General features: G+C 46.7%; 1 protein-coding gene across 3 annotated transcripts in view; it reads left to right on the forward strand.

Annotated features, from left to right (window-relative positions):
• Nucleotides 1–22419, forward strand: part of AKAP11 (A-kinase anchoring protein 11) — a 555220-nt gene that overhangs the window by 180820 nt on the left and 351981 nt on the right. The window lies entirely within an intron of this gene.

Raw genomic sequence — 22419 nt, forward strand, 5'->3', positions numbered from 1 at the left:
TTTTTCATAAGATACCATTTTATTAACTTAAACAGGTTTGATAAATGCCTCACTATCCCTACCCTGAAGAGGATTTCCCTGCCTATCAAAATAAACTAAAGGAAACACTGTAACAAAAGGAATCTGTCCCTCACACCTATACCCACAACACACATATAAGGGTAATAAATGGCATTTCAAATATAACAAAATAACAGTTATGTCCAACATAAAGCCTTGTAACTTGGGTAATGTTCCCTTCCCCAGGTTCAAAGCAGGAATTTCTATTAACAGTTCAAAATAGGAAAACTCTGTTTTACTACAAGGTTCTTCTTGCTCCAAAAAGTCTCTCACTTGGACTTTCCAACAGTTCAAAAGGAATGACAAATCTTTATCTCTCCACTTGTAGCAAAGAGTTCAACACAACCTCTTCCTAGGGAACAAAACACTTCCACAGATCATTGATAGTCACGATGATTCCACAATGATTCGCAAAATATTGTAGTGGCCTTGCCACTTTTTCTTCTTCTTCTTCACAGTCTTTAACCGCAACACAGTACTTCAATAACTTCTTCCTGGACCACTCACCGGGCAGGACTATGACTACAAAGTCCCTGCCATGGTATACGTGCATGCCAGGCGTGAAAACTTTCTAACACCTAGTTAGGTATTCAATTTTCTTGATAGTAGCCAGCGTGCAATTACGGAGCGTTCCGGGGTCACGCAATACTAGTGAACTCACTGAGTGCTGCATACGTGTCAGTTCGCTACGCTGCCACTGTGTCTTCTGCTTCCCGTTGTACAGTAAGATGCTTCTTTCTGCTTCCCGCAGCCCACGCCAATCAGGAAAGGAGCGTTCCTCTATCCGGTCTAGTGTCTTCAAATCCCTCTTCCTAGTCCCAGTACTTTGGGCATTGTGGAACTTGAAGTCCCCAATTTGCAAATTATATTTTTCTTTCTGCACATTATTTTTAAATGTACTACTTCACTTCCATTATTGACTACATTTTCAGGAGGAATTTTAAAAGGAGTCAATGATTGGTTTGGAATCAAAGGTGAGTTGGCTTTATCAGAACCTAAGATGGTATTGTTCTGATGTCCACATTTAACGCTCTCTCGTTGACTATAAGAGTTCTCACCATTATAAATGTGGATAACATTAGGAGCAGGGACTTTACGCCTGACGATTGATTAGGACAGTTTTTGCAATCCCCAGAATGAATTGCTTTGGAACAGAAAACCTCACTCTGACAACAAGCCATTATATATGTTGGCATCACTGACATCTCTTCCTCTGAGGAAGATAAATACTGTGCCTCACCCAATGGAGTCCTCCTATTCGCATGGGGCCCTTCTCCTCCGAGGTGATCCTCACGGCTAATACCACCACCAGGGTTAGAATCAGGTAGCAGCTGCCTTCCCCATGCCACCTAGGAGGAGACTTTAGGTACAGTTTCTGTGAGGACTCCACAGTATTCATCACACAGGACTCAATGTGGGAAAGCTTCCAATTGCATGGGGGAATTAAGCAAATAGCCTGCTGGAGACCTTGACCAAGAGGTTGTCTGAAGCCAGAGTACAAACAAGAGCTGGCCAAATGAGTCCATCTGGTGAGAGCTGTGAAACCACTGGTAAACAAGCCATATAGGCCACACAATGGAGAGCCTAGAAGCTTCAGCTGGCCAAGCCTTATAGGTAACCACAGGAGAGAGCTCAATGTGGAGGCAAGAGGAAGGCATTGCCTACTGAAGGTGCTCTGCCAGATCCTGGAGGTTGCTGCAAAACCACGAGAGATAGAAAATCTTTGGACCTGTGAATCTGACTGGAGGGAGTAGGTGGCTTAAGGCCGGGAGCGGGGGCCACTGGGCAAGGGTCTATAGACATTGAAGCCCAAAAAAGACCTAAGTAGATGGATAGGAAAATCCTTCCCAAAGGCAACATATTTGTATTTATTTCAAAACTCTGGAATCATTTCAAACAATAAACCGTAACAGAGAGCACATACCTGTGGTATTCTACCTTTACAAAAGAGCATTGTTAGATTGGATGAGGGAGAATGGATGATGAATGGGTAAGAATGGGACCATATACCATGAACATGGAAAGGAGGAAAACATGTAAATATCTTTAACATTAAGAGTTTAAGATCAGTATTTTACCCAATTAAAATGTACATGGTGTAGTCCTGAGTGTTGAAAGCACGCAAATTGGGTGTAATGGTTACTTTGGATGGGGGACTGAGGGCACCCTTTCTATCGTTAGCAGGTGGAGTTTAAGCCTCATTTGGAACCATTCCACTGATGAAATTGCTTTGATGTCTGGGGAAGAGCAGCCATTGTAGTAGGAGAAGTAGGGAAAAGGAGGGAAAGTGGGAGGAAGTGCATGGACCCCTAAGGAAAGAGGGGGAATGCTACAAGTCCATGTCTCAATAGAAGTATGACTCAGGGCTACTGAACCCACAGAAAATATTCATAATTAGGATCATATGCCAATACCAAGTAAAGATGTTTGCTGGGGCACTTCAAACCACCTGAGATGGATTGATTTGAGCATGTGAACGCCCCGTAATTGTGAAATAGGAGGGGGGCAGGACTTGGGACTAACGACACTAGGCCCTCTTTTCACGGGACTCCTTGCACTAACTTTGTTACTCTTCCATCCTCGCACAGTTATCTGAGAAGTTCTCCTTTTTGTGTTTTAGTTAACATTCTTTAGAACTGATATGCATTTTTGCCACCCCTTGTGCCCACAACCCAGTGAGCAGGGCTGACTGAAGCCACTGTTGATAACAAAAGAGACAGCTCTTACGAGCAGAGGAAAAGGAGAAGACCCTGAAAACCTTGGACCATTGTTTTGCTCTTTGGTGAGGCTGACCCGTGTTAGCCTACTGTCCCCCTAACCTATTATTACCTAGCTGAGTAATTGTCCTTCAAAGAAAAGTATGTTGTTTCACCCCCTTTTCTGTGTCTCAAGTCCTTTGTTCCTTCTCCCCTGGACCAGTGCCTAATGCTGAACTCTACTCATACTTATTTGCTGTATCTCCAATTACCCAACCTCTTCTCCTCCCTTCGATATTTCCCCTTTATTACCACACGCCATTACCGAACTATCAGAACCATCTGTTCCTCTTGGACAGCGAAGTAAAGCTCCAGCAATTCATTACCTCTGTTGTCACACCTGCTAAAATAATCCTTTTGCCTATGAAAAAAGATGAATCACCACCTTAGCTACCACTGTAAAACCCTAATTTCCTCTTTTGCCCTTGACTTCTTGATTTAGCCTTCTCCTTGACCTTGATCTCCTTTTTTCTCCCCTTCAACAAAATGATCAACTTTACAACTGACACTCTCTACAAGCACACAGGTTTCTTCTCTACCTCGGCTCACACACATCACGTGGGATTGCTCTTTACGTATCACCTTTCCCATTTTATATTCCTCCTTCATGTATATAAATCCATTATTTGACTGGCTGCCTTCGACCTGACTAACTCCGTCTCTCTTTACTCAACACCTTGCAGGCTTCGATGCCAAGACATGCTTAATCAGACAGTTTGCTGCTCCTTCAACCTCCTTGCTCCCTTCTACTGGAAACACACAACTCCCCCACTCGCGGATGTCAAGAACATAGCCACAGTTCAGGCTTCCAGGTCTCAAGTGGGTACCCCAGCGCCCAGTTCCTCTGATGTCCCGCTGCGTGCAGGGTATGGAAGAGAAATGCATCACTACAAGTGTTGGTCCGGTATAATGTCTCTTGTTTATTACAAACCAATACAATATAGTTGTAGACAGAATTCAACTGGGTGTTAACATAAGAGGCTCGTCACAAGATGACATCAGGAATACGTATAGCATAGGTAGAAAAATACATGGAAGAGAGTGGGAGACCTAGAATGTAATAGCCAAACGTTAAACATTCATTTTTATTATATTCAGAGGCGACATTTTGTTTTCAGTTATGTTGCGCTGCACTGCATCGACCTTCACGCTGTCCTGGTAAGGTAAATATTTCTTGTGTGTTCCGACACGGTACAGTCGGGGCCATGTTCTTTAGATAACATTAACTAAGTCACATTCTTGAAACAGCGCCACGATGACTCCGGGCTTCCAGGCGCTTTATAAATATAAAAATAAAATAAATGTTATTGAAAACATTGCTTCTTCGCGTTTGTACAGACAATCACAATCATTAAATGGCTCCATTATCTCACAAGAGCCGCAAAAATAAACATGGACAGCAAGCAGGCCTTTCCTGCTTGCAAATAAAATAAATACAAATACTTTTTTATGCACTAAAAGCAAAATTAACCATTTAGCTACGTTATAATATGGCAGTTTTGAACAGGATGCCTAGGATTCATCATTCCACCCTTTTTTTGTATCTCACAAACACTCTGTCTATCTGTAATAATCTAAGTAATTCCTCCTCAATCAAAGGCATTGAGTGTGAGATGGGCCTTTCCTTTTCAACATATGAAATATACATGTTACGCAAGGCATTTTGGCAAGCATTACTACTAGAAATAGTGTGATTGAAACAAACCCCACCCTTTATTAACCATTGGTCCCATCCAGTGCCAAATATAGAGGTAAACCACCCTTTGATAAAATCCAAATCCACTCCATGTTCTACTGAAATACCATGAAATAATGCTGCTTGTATACCTGAAATGGGATACATTCATTATTTCTCCTGACTTGAGCAAAAAGAAGAATATTGCATTGATGATGTAACATACCCCTCCTTTCTCTGCCATCAGGTCATCTAATGCCATACGGTTCTGAAAGGTGTGGGCAGACACTGATTCTATCTCTTCCTGTAATGATAACAGAGCGTGTGCTGTTGAATTAGCAAATACCTCAAGACCTGCAGAAATGTTGACCAAAGCCTTTTTCTTGCTCTATCACTCCCAACCAAGGAAAAAGGGCTCTTGCAAAATGCATGGAACCCGGTACCCCATTCTACCAGTAGATACATTGACATTTTCTGGTGGCTACCAGCAGCATGAATGCTGATAGCTGGGCGTAATGTTCTTTTTGTTCATGTACCTATCTAATTGGAGGGCAACATTTTGAATGCTAGTTTCCCACATAACCAATACCATCCTGCATTCCTCAACGTAGCATATCATGCTCTCAACCCTGCAGTGTTAATAATGACCCCTGCTGGCAAACCTCTCATTGATGACGGCTGTCTAAACCTATTCCAGGCACAATCAGCAGTTGAGTTCATAATTACCCCAGAATCAGTGACCCAAAAGGTGCCTCCCAGGTGAACATATTTCTGCCTTGGGTACCCACTATTTCCAGGCAATGCTTATCCCCTTCTTTTCCCCCACCCTTGTGAGACCAAATAATAATCGACCTTGAACCAAAGATTGGAGACCCACAATGGAATCCCCCAATCCAACACCCCCGGTGTACACCATCCCTCTGTGTTACACACCAATGCAAATAATTAACAATGGATAATTAATAATTGTGAATTATGGGGGGGCGCTAGAGAACCCGACCAAAATGGCTGCGGGCCCGTGAAGCTCTCCAGCACCCAAATTAATCTGGTCTACTATCCGGCGGTTCCCAGTTCAGAGCATCGGTTGCACTGCAGATACTCGAGCCTGAGTGGGCCGGGCATTAGCAGGAGCAATCAGGGCTGGCGTCTCCAGATCCGGCCGAGTGCGGCTGTAGCCTGCAGGCCACTTGGCAACGTGGCGTGGGGAAGGAGCAGTCTGGCGGTAGACTACAGAGCTACTACACACCGAGCCCCCCCGGGGCTGGCGACTGACTGGAGCGGTGTATGTGGTGGCAGTGATCTGGACTGTCCTTTGACAGAAGTGGATGCCCTGAGCTCTCCTGGAAAAAGTGCACGGCTGTGGTAGCGGTGCAGTGGTCGGGCCGCAGCCCGAACAGCCGAACGGTGGGGGAGGTTTACGCTCCCGAAGTTCTGGTGATCTGTGCTCGTCTTGCCTATTCACCATGTCAAAGAATAACAAAGGCGGGAAGCAGCAGTCGAAATTACATTTTGAAGTGCCCGCTCAGACCAGATGTAATGGGCTGATGGAAAGTGCCTTAGAGACTTGTACCCTGGGGCAGGGTATGGACCCCGCATCTGCTTTACAGGACATTAAGGTCATGCTCACATGATTGCAAACGGGGATACAGTCCTTGGATGTGAAGCTAGACACACTCATGTGTAAAGTGGACCACATGCAGGTCCGCCTGGATAAACATGGAGAGAGGCTGGATGAGGCGGAAGGGAGAATATCAGGGGTCGATGACTTGGCGGCCTCAGCCTCGGGGGAACTGTCCGGTGTAAAGAAAGCCCTGAGAGAACCTAGGGAGAAGCAAGAAGACCTGGAATCTAGTTCGAGGCGAAATAACATCAGGATAGTCGGCCTGTGGGAGTCGGGTAACCAGAGGAATATGGAAGCTGTGGTTGAGGGAATTCTGCGAGAATCCTTGGGACCCGAAGGTTTCACCCCAATATGCGTCGTGGAACGTGGACATAGAATTCTGAGTGGCAGAAAGCCTATTCCTGGAGCCCCACCTCGGCCGCTGATTGCTCTCATGTTGAACTACTGGGACAGAGACACAGCACTCCGGAAGGCCAGGGAGCTGGGACGGTATCCTATAAGGGCGACGCAATAGAATTCTTCCCTGATTTTTCAGCAGGAGAACATTCATGGACATCAAAAAACATCTTCGAGATAAGAATAGAAAATATGCCATGCTGTTACCAGCCAAGTTGCGGATTGAGCATAAGGGGCGGTCTCTCTTTTTCCAAACCCCAGAGGAGGCTGCTTCCTTCCTCGATATGTTGCCGGGAACCCCAAGGTCACGGAAGAACAACGAATGAGTCAGTCTAGACTCACCAGGTCTGCAGGTAGCGCGGCCTACACTCATGGTTGGGTTTATTTACCACACCAGGGAATGGCATATCCGCAGTGGTGAATTGGAGGGTCGGGCTCACAGTCGCCCCTCGAGCGAAAGCAAACACTTACATGCTGTGGGTGGTTGGCATGCTGGTCAGTTGGGGTATCCAGCGGAGTGGGGGGGGGTTTACTGTTGGGGAGGGTGGGGGGAGGGACAGCATGGGTGGGTTGATCACCGACAAGTTGCGGGGTTGTTGGTAGGGGTGGCGGGGGGTTGGGAGTGGTTGTTCTGGGGGGAGCCGGGTCACACAAAGGCATGTCTGCAGCAGACTTTTGGTCTACAGAGGGATGACTGAAAGCTACGCAGAGTGAAATAAGTATGACAGATTCACGAGAGTTCTGCGTCACCCGGCGAGTCCTGGCCAACTTTCTTTCTCATGGTAGGACTCGCACTTCTAACGTGGAATGTTAGGGGGCTGAATAGCCCGTCTAAGAGCCGGACAGTCCTGCAGTACATGAGACGCCATCAGGTGGGAGTGGCTTTCCTTCAGGAGACTGTTACGCTCACCTGACTCCCACAGAGGCGTCGATCTGAACTGGACAGCTGCGGTCTCCACCAATGTGACGCGTAGGGCCGAGATGACGGACTGGACTGGCCCACCTAACTTCGTTTGCTTGGCCCGTAGGAGTATTCTTCTGCAAATGGAGAAAGGGAATTAACCACCCGTGGAGTTGAGCGTAAATCCCCCCACCCCCGTTGTTCTCCCCACTGATCACCTTTGATGTCCCCTCTTATAGTCTCACCTGATGGTTTGAAAAGATGAGCTCACCATCCTGCATTGAGCGCAGGGGTGCGTAGATTAACCAGTTGCTTCACTGGCTCGAAGGAATTGGTGAGTTCCAGAACAATATTGACTCCGAGATTCCCGGCAAGACGCCGTAATTATGTAGTTCCTAAGAGTTCAAATGCCTGACTTTCACTCTTGTCTGATTCCTTGCAGGTTGCAGCTTGACCCTAGTGAAGAGTTCCTCGTGGCAACCGGTAATATTCTGGTAAGGATTTGTATTATCCAACACAGTTCGATATAATAATGTCAATATGTAACCTGTTGCTTTCTCCCTTATTCAGGCTCTGAGAGAAAGTATGAAGTCTCGGGGAATAATGCCTCCGGCGGTAAAATCAGGTAAGTCTATTGTGGTGAGGAGGGTTCCCCTTGTTAGTCTCTTTGTTTCACCTTGCTGTCCTTTTGTTTCCCCTTAGGGGCCGGGGTTCGGCGAAGATGCAGTGGAAGCTGCGCCGACCCGTGAAGAGGAATAGTACCCCCAGTGGTAAAATCAGGTAAGTCTATGGGGGGGGGGTAACTAATATTCCTCTGTGTGTTCCCTTGGCTCACCTTGCTGTTCTTGTCTTCTCCTTAGGTGTCGGAGTGCGGCGGGAACATGCAGGAGGATGCAGTGGAATGTGAAGATGCTGCGAAGGCTGGTGAGTTGGCGCTGCAGCAGGCGAGGCGACGCGCATAAAATAACTTCTTTCTTCCAGCTCGAATACGCGATGGATCGGGAATTCAGGTAAGGATCAAAGTTATTGCTCTTGTTCTAACCTTTTCTCCTTCTTTCTCCCTTTTTCTAGGAGCTCCAAACTCGAGGCGGGCGTGGCAGAAGACTGGATGCAGACTTGCAGGCACGGTGAGCGCTACGCTGCTGGATGCAGAATAACGCGAAGCGTGTGCTGCTCTTCGGGCGTGGTTTAAATAGCCTCCAAAGTAGTCCCAGGTAAGTATTCCTCCCCAGCCCCACCCGAGTAAAAAATAGTCCCTAGGTAAAGTAGTCCCTTCCAAGCCTCTTTTGGCTTGGAGCTCTTGCAGCATGGTCTGCATCAGGTAAGTTTTAATCTATGAGCCTGGGCCCTATGGCGCCAGGACTGACTCTCCATATGAGCCTGGTGCCATAGGCGCCAGGACTGCACCCAAATAACCCCTAGCAGGGGTTGTTGGGCTTCCTTGGGATGACATTATGCCTGCTTCCGGCAGGCTTGGTCTGGGTCCCCGGGTTAGGCATCATGGCAGCACTGCCCCCCCCCCCCAAGGCCCCTCCTAAAGTCGTTCTTCCCTGTGGTTTCGGTTTGTCTGGGAAATTTTGGTGGAAATTTTTCACCAATCGGGGTGCATGAACATGGTCACTAGGTTCCCATGACCTTTCCTGTGGTCCGTAACCTTTCCAGTCGATTAAATAAAAAAGTTTTGACTTTATCAGCTTGGAGTCCAGGATGTTCTTAACTTCAAATTCGGGTTCTCCGTCTACAAAGATGGGGTCTGGTGGCTTGGTTAGTCTTGTCCCTGGTTGCACTGGCTTCAAAAGTGACACATGAAAGACGGGGTGAATTTGCATATTAGCAGGTAAGTCCAACTTGACAGCCACCGGGTTGATAATGGCCTTAATAGAGTAAGGTCCCAAATATCTGGGGTTAAAGGTCCGTCTTCCCTCGAGAGGTATGTTTTGTGGCCTAACCATACTTAGTCCCCTATCTGGTATTGTGGAGTATCACTTCTATGCTGATCAGCATCTTTCTTGTATTTTTCTTTCACCTTTTCTTTCGCCTTTTTTAAATGTGTAGTTGCTTCCTTAAAGGCTTGTGTAATCGTAGCGTGCAGATGGTCCACTGCAGGCATTTCTAAGTGTTTTGGTGAGTCAAGGTCTGAGGTTCGAGGATGGTGCCCATATAAGGTGTAAAAGGGGCTTTGTCCAGTTCCAGAGTGTACTGAATTATTGTATGCATATTCGGCGATCCAAAGAATGTCTTTCCAATTACTCTTTCTGATGTAACATACAACGCAGGTATTGTTCGAGAGTCTGGTGGGTCCTCTCCGTTTGACCATCGGTCTAGGGGTGGTGACTGGTCGATAACCTCACATCGATTTGCGCCAATTGACAGCATTTTTTCCAAAAATGTGAAATGAATTGACTGCCCCGGTCAGAGTCCAATACGGCCAGAAATCCGTGTATGCAAACAATGTTTTCGAGGAACTCCTTGGCCAGGATTGAAGCTGAAGGTAATCCCTTTAAAGGAATAAAGTGGGCCATCTTGGAAAAAAGATCCACAATAACTAGAATGGTGTTAAATCCATTGCATGGGGGTAGATCAGTAATAAAATCTAACAATAAGGTGTGCCATGGTGTAGGCAGAATGTCTAAAGGTTGTAAGAGTCCAGCTGGTTTTTTCTTTTGACTTTTGTTTTGGGTGCAAAATGCCACAAGACATCACAAATGATTTAATATCCTTTCGCCAGGTGGGCCACCAGAATTGTCTTTTAATTTTAGCTTCGGTTTTTGCAATACCTGGGTGCCCCTCCATTAGGGTATCATGATAACGGGAAATGACTAGCTCTTGTAGTTCCTTGAGTGGCAGAAATAGCCGCCCTTGGTAATGAGGCAGATCATTGGTGACAGAGTAGTCCGGGCCTTTCTTTACCCAGTCCTGCAGGGCTATAGGATCAAAGAGTTGCTGGATCTTTACCTGAATGTCCTCTAGTGTCTGTAGAGTAGTCATGCCAAGAATCCTTTGTTCGGAAATTATAGGTACTGGTTCTGGGTTCACTTCTGTCTCTCCCATCCCTATTCGGGATAAGGCGTCTGCCTTACCATTTTTACAACCTGGTCGATAGGTTATCACGAAATCGAACTCGGCAAAGAACAATGCCCATCGGAGTTGACGTGACGATTGGGCCTTGGCTGTCTTTAAATACTGCAAGTTTCGGTGATCACAGTAATGGTATGCCTGGCACCGAGAAGATAGTGCCGCCAAGCCTTGAAGGCGGATGTAATGGCTAATAACTTGTCGGTAACCGCATAGTTTAACTCGGGTGCCGAGAACTTTCTGGACCAAAATGCTACTGGGTGAAGCTGGCCAGTTTCAGGTTCCTTTTGAGACGGGACAGCTCCCATGGCTAGACTGGATGCATCAATTTCCACTATGTATGGAAGTTCAGGGCGCGGGTGCTTTAATACAGGTGCAGATGTGAATTTCGCTTTCAGCTCTTGAAAGGCATTTGCAGCTTCTTCAGTCCACATAAAGCGTTTATTTTTTCGCAAGAGTGCTGTGATGGGATGTACAACATGTGAAATATCCGGGATGAATCTGCGGTAGAAATTGGCAAAGCCGAGCATGCTTTGTACTCCTTTAACTGAACTTGATGATGGCCACTTAAGGATTGCATCCACCTTTCGTGAGTCCATTCGGACTCCCTTTGGGGTCAGGATAAACCCAAGGAATTCAACTTCTGTGGCGTGAAAAACAAATTTTTCCAGCTTTGCATATAGTTTGTGCTGGCGCAATTTCTCAAGGATTGCTTGGACGTGCTTCACATGGTCAGATTCTGAAGAGGAGTATACTAGAATATCATTGATATATACGACAACACAAACGTCAATGAAGTATTGGAAGGCTGCTGGTGCATTGCACAAACCGAAAGGCAACACCTGGTATTCGAATAACCCATACTTAGTGCGGAAAGCAGTCTTCCATTCGTCGCCCTCTTTTACACGTACCAGATGGTTTGCCCCCCGGAGATCTAATTTAGTGTATATGCAAGCGTCCTTCACTTGGTCTAGTAGTTCAGGGATCAGAGGCAATGGGTATCGGTTCTTAACAGTTATCTGGTTCAATGCGCGGTAGTCTATGCACGTTCTGAGGTCACCTTCCATTTTTGGGAACGAAGAACAAAGCTGAAGATGCAGGGGACTTGGATGGGCGAATAAAGCCATTGGCAAGGTACTGGTCTAAGTATTGTCGTAGCTGAAGGTTCTCTGGTTCCGTAAGGGCATGGATCCTGCTACAAGGGGGTAGTGCACCGGGTATGAGATCGATTTGACAATCGTATGATCTGTGAGGAGGTAAGGTGTTTGCCTTTTCTGTTTGGAAGACATCCTGGAATTCTTGGTATTCAGGAGGTAGTTGCATGACTGCTGTGTTTACTGTGGCCAGGCCTGTGTTCAGATTTTTCTTTGGGTAACAGGTTTGTGCACAATCCGGGAAGGTTATTCTCTTCTCTCGTCAATCGATACAAGGATTGTGTGTTTCCAACCAAAGTATCCCCAGTATTATTTGGAACTGTGGGGCTTTGATTAGATCAAACACAATAGTCTCTCGATGCCCATCCTGACCCAATAGTGTCATCTCTGCGGTGGAATGAGTTACAGGCCCAGAGGCAATTTCAGTTCCATGGACTGTGGTGATGACATCTGAGGTGGTTTTTCGGCAGAGAGGTAGATTCATCCTGGAAGCCAATTCGTAGTCCACATAGTTTCCTATGGCCCCGCTATCAATACATGCCCTTACTGCGTGCATACGCGTTGGCTGCCCTGGATCTACGAGAACCATTGGTATGATGAAATGCGAGGTCTGAGTATCCTTCTTCAAGCTCGGCAAGCGGACCTCTACGCTTGTCGGGCGTGGTAGTTTCCCGAGTCTGACTCCATATGGCTTTTATCAGCAGCTCCTACCACCTTCTTGGGTGGTTTTACAGGGCAATCCCGTAGAAAATGCCCAGAAGTTCCACAATATAGACACAATTGCATTTGCCGTCTTATTTCTCTTTCCTTCTGGGTTAAGGGTCCTTTAACCCCTCCAATTTGCATGGGTTCTGAAGCATCTGCTCCTTGGGAGTTAACGTGGGTTTTGACCAACACCCGATTCTCAAACTTGGCTCGATCAGCCTTTCTGTTCTGATGTCTGTGATCTAACTGGACCACTAAGTCTATATATTCAACGCAGTATTGAGGTGGCTTCACCACTTGAGCCAAACATCCTTAAGTTCTCCTCGAAGCCCTCGATGAAATAACGTGATTCGTTTTACCTCAGGCCATCCAGTTTCCACTATCAACCTATTGAAGGTCACGATGTAGGCTAGAAGGTCCTGGTTACCCTGTCGTAGGGACAAAAGTTCGTTATCCAGGGCCTGTCCTTGAGAGTGCCGGGCAAATAGTCTTTCCATGCTCGTTTGAAAGCCCTGAAAATCCCGAAGAATTGGGTCATCCTTAGTAACAAGTGGAATTGACCAATCAGCTGCACTACCGCTGAGATATGACAATACAAAGGCTACCTTGGCTTGATCGTTTGGGAAGGCTCCAGGTCTGCATAAAAAGTGCAAGCAGCATTGGTTCATAAATACGGCGAACCTTTTGGGATCTCCGGCAAAGCGTTCGGGTGGAGCTAATGGAATATTTCCTGGTAGGTTTATTTGCACAGGTTTACTTGATAACACAGGAGCTGGATTCCCCCCGGAACCAGGTAGGGGTGCTTGTCCAGCCTGGCTTTGCAATAGTTGCATGGCAAGGTCATCAGTTTGCTCCTTTGACAAAATCGGTTCTCTCCTAAGAGCATTGGTTTCTTGGTGGGCGGAATGCACTTCAGCCCTCAGATCCCCTAGTAATTGGGCCAATTAACGCCCAGGTGGGAATTTGTAGATAGGCTTTGCGTTCTGTTACGCTCACCTGAGTCCCACAGAGGCGTCGATCTGAACTGGACAGCTGCGGTCTCCACCAATGTGACGCATAGGGCCGAGATGACGGACTGGACTGGCCCACCTAACTTCGTTTGCTTGGCCCGTAGGAATATTCTTCTGCAAATGGAGAAAGGGAATTAACCACCCGTGGAGTTGAGCGTAAATCCCCCCATCCCCGTTGTTCTCCCCACTGATCACCTTTGATGTCCCCTCTTATAGTCTCACCTGATGGTTTGAAAAGATGAGCTCTCCATCCTGCATTGAACGCACAGGCACGTAGCTTAACCAGTTGCTTCACTGGCTCGGAGGAATTGGTGCGTTCCAGAACAATATTGACTCTGAGATTCCCGACAAGACGCCGTAAGTATGTAGTTCGTAAGAGTTCAAATGCCTGACTTTCACTCTTGTCCAATTTCTTGCAGGTTGCAGCTTGACCCTAGTGAAGAGTTCCTCGTGGCAACCGGTAATATACTGGTAATGATTTGTATTATCCAACACAGTTCGATAAAATAATGTCAGTATGTAACCTGTTGCTTTCTCCCTTATTCAGGCGCTGAGAGAAAGTATGAAGTCTCGGGGAATAATGCCTCTGGCGGTAAAATCAGGTACGTCTATTGTGGTGAGGAGGGTTCCCCTTGTTAGTCCCTTTGTTTCACCTTGCTGTCCTTTTGTTTCCCCTTAGGGGCGGGGGTTCGGCGAAGATGCAGTGGAAGCTGCGCCGACCCTTGAAGAGGAATAGTACCCCCAGTGGTAAAATCAGGTAAGTCTATGGGGGGGTGACTAATATTCCTCTGTGTGTTTCCTTGGCTCACCTTGCTGTTCTTGTCTTCTCCTTAGGTGCCGGAGTGCGGTGAAACATGCAGGAGGATGCAGTGGAATGTGAAGATGCTGCGAAGGCCGTCGAGTTCAGTGCGGCGCTGCAGCAGGCGAGGCGACACGCATAAAATAACTTCTTTCTTCCAGCTCGAAGACGCGATGGATCGGGAATTCAGGTAAGGATCAAAGGTATTGCTCTTGTTCTAACCTTTTCTCCTTCTTTCTCCCTTTTTCTAGGAGCTCCAAACTCGAGGCGGGCGTGGCAGAAGACTGGATGCAGACTTGCAGGCACGGTGAGCGTTACGCTGCTGGATGCAGAATAACGCGAAGCGTGTGCTGCTCTTCGGCCGTGGTTTAAATAGCCTCCAAAGTAGTCCCAGGTAAGTATTCCTCCCCAGCCCCACCCGAGTAAAAAATAGTCCCTAGGTAAAGTAGTCCCTTCCAAGCCTCTTTTGGCTTGGAGCTCTTGCAGCATGGTCAGCATCAGGTAAGTTTGCAGCATGGTCTGCATCAGGTAAGTTTTAATCTATGAGCCTGGCGCCTATGGCGCCAGGACTGACTCTCCATATGAGCCTGGCGCCACAGGCATGACAGAGACTCACCTGATGGCAGCCACAGAGTCCAAATTCGGTAGGAGTTGGGGATGCCATCTTCCTATTCTTCTTATGCCAGGGGGGTCTGTATTCTAATTCATAGCACAGTGGGTTTCTGTCAGACCAGGATCCTGAAGGACAAGGAGAGGAGGTCACTGGTGGTACAGGTGATTATCCAGGGGAGGTTGTACACACTGGTTAGCTACTATGGTCCTAATTTAGACACGGTTGAGTCACTAGAGTGGATCAAACGGCAATTGGGCGACATCCCCGCGGGTGAGATCCTATGGGGGGGGGTTTTAATACCGTGCTTGATTTGAGTAGTGAGCGAATGGGTGGGAACCCACGCTCAAGCAGGAGGAGTTCTATCAAACTCCAAGTTCTACTCCAAGTGTGGGGCTTAGAGCATGTTTGCAGGATGAGAAACCCTGGGTTGCGCCAATACACACACCATTAAGCTCCACATTCCTCGGTGGCAAGACTTGATTTCTTTTTAGTGTCCCGGTCTTCATTGGGCCAAGTCTCTGGCGTGGACATATTGGCTCGCACACTAACGGATCATGCTCCTGTATTGTTAGCCATCAACCTACCAGGCAGGAAACAGGCCAGAACCCCCTGGCGCTTTAAAAGTGCAGAGTAAACTGACACGATCTTTCACGAAGAGTTGGGTTCCACCATAGACGCATATTTTGAAGATAACGAGGGGTCAGTGAGTTCAGTGGGCACTCTGTGGGAGGAATTTAAATGCGTAATACGCGGGAGTGTATAGCGAAAGAAGCGAGGATACACAAACAAATACGGAAAGATCTAGCTGAAAAGGAGGCCGCCATTCGCTCCCTGCAGGAGACTGCTCCCATCCCCACTAACATTCAACAAATGGAAATATTGAAGAAACTCCAGGAGTTTCACGTCCTAGCTCAGCGGGAGATAAAATACTTATGGGATAAGATAGCTCCCAGGCAATACAGCGAGGCACAGGCACCGGGCCGATCACTCGCCAGGGTCACTAGGATGCACGGGCAGGAGGGCAGAGTAGTGGCGATTACTGATGGGAACGGGGTGGAACAATTTTAGGACGCGAAAATTGTTCAGGAATTCTATGAGTTTTACAAAAACCTGTATTCTTCTCAAACATGTGCGGCTCAGGCAGATATAGAGGCGTATCTAGACCAGGTTGGGTTGTATTGGTGCTTGGAGGAACAGCAGAGTGGCTGAACAAGCCCTTACTGCTGGAAGAGGTGGTTGGGGCAATCAACTCACTACCGGGAGGGAAGGCCCCAGGCCCAGAGGGGTTTACGGCCGAATTTTATAAATGCTATATTGACAGGATAGCTCCTTATTTACTGCATGTATATCAGCAGGCAGTGGCCGAGGGGAGGCTCCCTGACTCTCTGAGAGGCGGTGGTGGTGGTGCTGCTAAAGCCTGGGAAATCAGACAATGACTGTTAATTTTACCGCCCGATATCGCTTATCAACCTTGATAATAAGATATTAGCTAAAATCCTGGCATCCAGGCTGGTGCCATTAATGCCAACAATGGTGGGGGCGAACCAAGCAGGATTTATTCCAGGCCTGTCGATGTCATTCGGGCTCAGGAGGATGTTCAGGCTTATGTCAGCGTTGCCCCAGGTGGAACCCGTGGTTGATGCCTTACTTGATGCCACTAAGGCGTTTGATTCCATCGAGTGGCAGTTTCTGTTCTCAGTTTTGCGTCACCTGGGCCTGGGGGGAACTGCTCATCTCCCTGATACGGTTACTGTACAAAGATCCGGTGGCTAGGGTGAGAATAAACGGGTGCACTACAGATCTGATAACCCTACAGCGTGGTACTCGTCGAGGGTGCCCGTTGTCCCCCCTGTTGTTCGCGCTGGCCACAGAGCTGTGGGCCGTACAGGTCAGGGAGGTTCACATACACTGCGGGATCCGGTTATACAACCATTGCGTGGTGATATCTTTATACGCGGACGATATGGTCCTGTTTATACGATACCCTGAAATCAATCTTGACCCAATCATGATAGATATTCAGCTCTATGGCGAGTTGTCAGGCCTCAGAATAAACACTAGCAAATCAATAATATTCCTGCTGACAGAATCAGCTAGTCAGTTTCAGGATAGCTGGGGATTTCAGTGGGACCTGCCCCAAACCCGCTATTTAGGAATCACAATAGCCAGGGATGCAGAGGTGGTATATCAAAGCAACTACGTGATAGTATCGCAGACAGTTGAAAAGGCGCTGACAAGATGGAATTCCCTTCCTTTGAATCTTTATGGCAGGATCTCGGCTATTAAAATGAACATTTTCCCCAGGCTTCTTTATGTATTCTTGAATGCTACGATAAGTGTACCCAAAAGCTATTTCCGGGGGCTGCGGTCATTGGTGACACGATTCATTTGGGCTGGTAAGCATCCCAGGGCCTCGTGGGACAAGCTTTCTGCACCGGTGCGGGAGGGTGGTCTGGCTTTGCCGGATTTCGAGGTATACTGCACAGTGGCGCAGGCTGGCTTTAACATATACTGGTATGGGAAGAGTATTGAGCAGAGGCATATAGAGGTGGAAAGGTCGATCGTGGCCCCAGCGCTGCTGCGGTCTGGTATCTTAACTGCACCGAGCCGGACACACTTGGCTAAGAATATCCGACTAGAGCATAAAAAGAAAGGGGACACGCTCTATTCGCCGGAGCTGCCGGTTATGCACATCCCGAACGTCCCCCTGTCCAGTGAAACGAGATTTGTGGCCCTCATGAAAAGGTTAGGTGTGACGAAATTTGGGGACCTCTTTCCGGACAGGAAATTTTTCCTGGTTGCTCAACTGCGGGAGCGGGGGTCTCTATCAGCAGTAGATGTGTTCACATATTATAGACTGCGGGTGACGATACAGCAAATCTTCCCATCCTTTCCGGAACAACCCCGGGTTGCGGGGCTACTGGACAAAATGAGTATGGGGTACCCAGGGCGACGCGTGACCTCTGATCTGTATACAATGGCCATGGAAAATAGAACACTGTTAGGGGAGTCGCTGCGGGAGGCATGGGGTAAGATGTTAGGAAGGGACATCCCTGAGGCGGTTAGGCGGTATTGTTGTGAAATGATTAGAACAGGGGCAACTTGCGCGAGCTTCAAATTGGTTCACTTTAAGTTTTTACACCAATATTACTACTCCCCTGCCCGGCTGAAGAGCTTCTATCCACAGAATACTGGGAACTGTGCTAGATATGGACAGGACGAGGCAGGGTTTTTCCATGTGGCGTGGGACTGTGCAAAGCTTAAACAATTTTGGGGACAGGTCTACAGAGTAATCGGAGGGATTGTGGGCAGGGAGATCCCACCGGACCCGGTACAGGCCCTGCTGGGCTACACCAAGTCGATACCCAGAGACACAAGGAAACTGGTGGGGCTTCTCCTGATTCTGGCCAAGCGGAGGGTGGCGACGGGGTGGGGCGGGAAACACTGCCCAACGGTTGCCCAATGGTCCGCGGACATTTTGTATTGTAATGACATGGAGACCAGGTGGGGAAGCATGCAGGGCAATGGATGGGGGGACAGACAAATGTGGGATGCATATACGCTTTACCTGCTTAAGCAGCCTGATGTGACTGATTCGGGGTCTGCAGCGTCACCTGGGATCTCCCAACAGTTACTGTTAACCGTAGGAGGAAATCGAACCTGTTTTACAGAGCCCATATGGGCTGTTCTGTGTTGGGAGCTGGGACCTGTTGTCGGGGCTGCAATTATGGGGACTAAGAGCCGATTTATTTTTCCCCCTTTTTTTGTTGTTGTTTGTGACGAAATAAAGTGCCTTTATCTGTGCGTTATGCAAAATGCTAATAAATAAATTAGTTTAAAAAAAAGACTTAAAAAAATAATAATAATTGTGAATTATGTATAAAAAATTCTGTCATTCAATATTGGCTCCAGTCCATGTTCCACCAGCATAGTCCCTCTCTGCCACCTAATTGATATTGTGCTTACATATCGCATTGATTTATTGAAAAGGACCCTACAAAGGCTTTTCTTCATTTAATGTTGTCCGCATGTCCAGAGTTTCTGATTGAAGTGCTCATCTTCCTTGCACAAGAAATACAATAATTGCAATTAACCAATCCAAATAGAATGGTTATCACACATAGCTTATCTGAGTGCTGGGATAAAAGTGGGTCTCTAATTGTGGAATCTATTGTTGGTTACTTGCATGGTTTCTAGATTTCTTGACAGCATTTAGGATGGGTTGTGTAAGAGAATAGACGTGGTAATTTGGCTGTCAAGGATTGATCTTCATTTTGCCTTGTCATCTTTGGAGACAGACATTACAGTTTTTTTTTCCTTTTGATTCCTCTATTTGAACATCATTTGCACTTACAGCATCCTGGACTCCCTTTCGGGTAGAACCTTCAAGAATTGCTTTTAATGTTGCCCAGCTAACTTGGGACTAGGGAATCTATGGTTTTGCCACACTGAGACAAAACATGAGCATACACCTTTTATTACAGGCTCTGACTTTAAAGAGCATTTTCCCAGACAAACTAAAGGTTATGCTGACAATGGATTTTTGGAGTTGGACGGTTGGCGATTTCATCACCTGCTTCCCTGTGGGTGATCCCAAGATCCCAGTACAGCCTAACACGTCGGTCTCGCTTCAGGTACCTAAAAGGCATAACACCTCATTCCACTTCAGGTGCCAGTACAATTTTACACTGTACACAGGAGCCTCAACCCCTTCAGGTGCCAGTACACATTTACACTGTTCACAGGCGCCTCAATGGGCAATTTTTATTTAGGAGTTATTTTATAGCACTCAGTTACCTGAAGGCAGCAGATATGCTATGGAAAACAGGTTTAAACAAGTGAGTTTTTAGCGGTTCTGATATTCCAGTACCGAAGAACACACATGAAGGGCAATAGAAAGGGAATTCCACACTCATGAAGATGCTGCTAAAAAAGGCATGACTAAACAGTTTGCTTTGGTGACATTTTTTAATGTCCAGTCTCTTTGTGTCTGTAACTGTGTTTGAATCTGCAGGCGCAGGCTAATACCAATTTTTCCAGCCAGAAAAACCAGCTGTGCACATGACAAGTTTCTTGAAAGCCAAGCAACCCATCCTCGACTTGAGTATGAAAAACCAGTTAAGTTGGAACAGAAAAAGGGGTCATTGGTCACATTGTCAATCACCCACCACTAGTCAAGTGAGCCCAAAGAAGAATCAGGAAGACCACACAGTAGGGTATGTAAGACTGCGATATATTGGCGATATGGAGAAGAAAATGAAGAGGGGCAGTCTAAAGTAGAACATAGTTAACACATTGAAGAAACAAGTGTAGGGGAGATTTCTAAACCTGAAAATGATGTTAACTAAAGTTGGCTGTTTGTCATTAAAAAAGAGGTGGATGAGCCGTAAACCCGCCTTTCTTCCAGGCATGGTCCAAGATTGACTAACCAGAGTTCACCCAGAGTGTTTTTTGGGCTTGCCTCAGAAGAAGCCTGGGCATTTTAGCAGCCGGCATCTGTAGTACAGTACCACAGTAGGTATTTTTACTGCTTACATGATGTTGCTCAGGGTAGGACGTTCATAAAGGTTTGGTCACAGATTGCTCACTCATACTTTTGAGCTGCACCAGATTGATACACCAGGGAAAGGGTGACAAGTGTGATCATTTGCTTTGGTATTACCTATTGTTGAATAAGAACGTCTGGACGGGCTAAAATAAATGGTCATCTTGGTACTCCTGGTATTGCCTAGTGATAGCATAGAGATTCAAACATTTTCTAATAAGTCCTTGCCCCACAAGGGATGCCCAACTTCTAATAAATAGAGCTCCAATGGATTGGGCCAACATAATGGTCTCAAACTGATTTGTTTAAGTCTATAGCCTCCTGGTTATCTTAAACTAATAATATACAGTTTCAAGATTTTGGGCTAAAGCAAACAGTTTATAAACCTACTCTTCAAAGTCTGTTCCTATTCTACTGCAACAAAACAGAAACGTTTCTGTAGGAAGGCTCTGGTTGCAGGCACAGTCTGTTATCCCTTCCGGAATCTTGACTTTCACCTTACCTGGCTTATCCAGCTCTCTCCTAGGATTCAGGCTTCACAGTATTTTCATCTTTAGGCTTCCTTTCACCTTCTCACAATCACTTGTGGGCCGCTTCAGTACTTGGCTTCTTCAGGATTTTTATTGCTGACTCGTTCGGGCTTAGACAACCCTGTTTGGACTTAAGAGGGGCTGTTGTTCCTTCGGGTCAGCCTTCCTAACCCAGGGTTTAGCAGCACTCCACCTCTCCCTCCAGCCACCCCAGGCTTTCACTGCCTTCCTCAAGACAGCAGACCTTCCAGTACTCCCCTTATATCAAGGGAGGAACAACAGGCATGTCTACGTCCTGCAGGTCCAAGGCACTGAATTAACCTTTCCAGACCGGCTCTGGAGTACTTTGAGGCTGACTTAAATTAGATCTTCCCAGTGCTCATGTATTATGAGATGTGATTGGTCATTCCCTACTTAATTCCCCTTATATTAGCCTGGGGAGAACCAGGAACACAGGGAAGATTTTAGGGGGAGTTGGGCTATCACTTAGCATATTGTAGGTTGTTACTTACACTTTCAATTAGCATATGTTGGTCTGTGTAGAGATGGGTAGTCACGGGAACTGCAGTAGCTGACTCCAAGCAAAAGTGACACCAAGAAATAGAAAAGACAAGCAAATATATTGGGAAACAAGGATTGAGCAGAGTAAGGGGTGGGCTGGACTATATAGGATCTCCAGGGAGATTAAGGAAAGCCTGTGATATTGATACCAGCAGATTACTCATAACACTCATACATCAACATCATTGTTTGGGCATGTTGAAGAGACGGTTTTACTCAATATAAGGGTAAAGCTGGAGTCCATGTGTTGAGACAGGTAAAACTCCAACAGGCTAGACTAGGCAACAGAAGTATTTCCCTTACCTTATCTTAACTGAGTCCCATCTCGAGATATGGATACAGAGCGGAGGGACAACAGTGGACCAATCTGAAATGAAGGTGGAAGAAACATAGTGAATAGAAATAACCAGGTGCAGTACAGATAAAGAAAACAATAAGAATTGTACGAACTAAAAACAGAGGCTAAAGACAGGAGCTTCACCAGTACCAACTTATAAGGCGCATGGTAACACCAGTAGAGAGAAGAATCCTGAGCTAGGAACCAGAACGCATATATGGCGGATTAGCAAAGTAAAATGCGCAGGAACTCGGAATCCTAGCATTTTAGAAATATCAGGAATTTCAAAGCACTAGTCCAAAACAAGAAGGTTGGTTGCTGCCAACTCAGAGAATATTTCAAATAATCCAGAACACGGTGCACTTAAAGCAGGTGCACCCACAACTGGGGTCCAAAGTCTAGAAATAAAGAAAGAAACTGGAAATACAGAGAGGAAGATAACGAAGGAAGTCTGTGAGGGAGAAAGCTCAAAGGCAAACAGGTTGTTTGTAAAAATGCAGGAGGGAATGCTCAGTTACCAACAGGGGCAGTAGTCGATGCAAGACAGTGTTGCACAAGTAACTGATGCCGGAAGGGACAGAGTGCTTACAAAGCAGCCACAGCAGGCAGGATTTCAGAAGCACAACAGGATCTCAAGGAAAGGTTTAAAACTGGCAGTCTATAACAGCAAACCGGGTTGAA

The sequence above is a fragment of the Ambystoma mexicanum genome, chromosome 7q, assembly GCF_040938575.1.
Source record: "Ambystoma mexicanum isolate Mex_15411 chromosome 7q, UKY_AmexF1_1, whole genome shotgun sequence".
Classification (NCBI taxonomy): Eukaryota; Metazoa; Chordata; class Amphibia; order Caudata; family Ambystomatidae; genus Ambystoma; species Ambystoma mexicanum.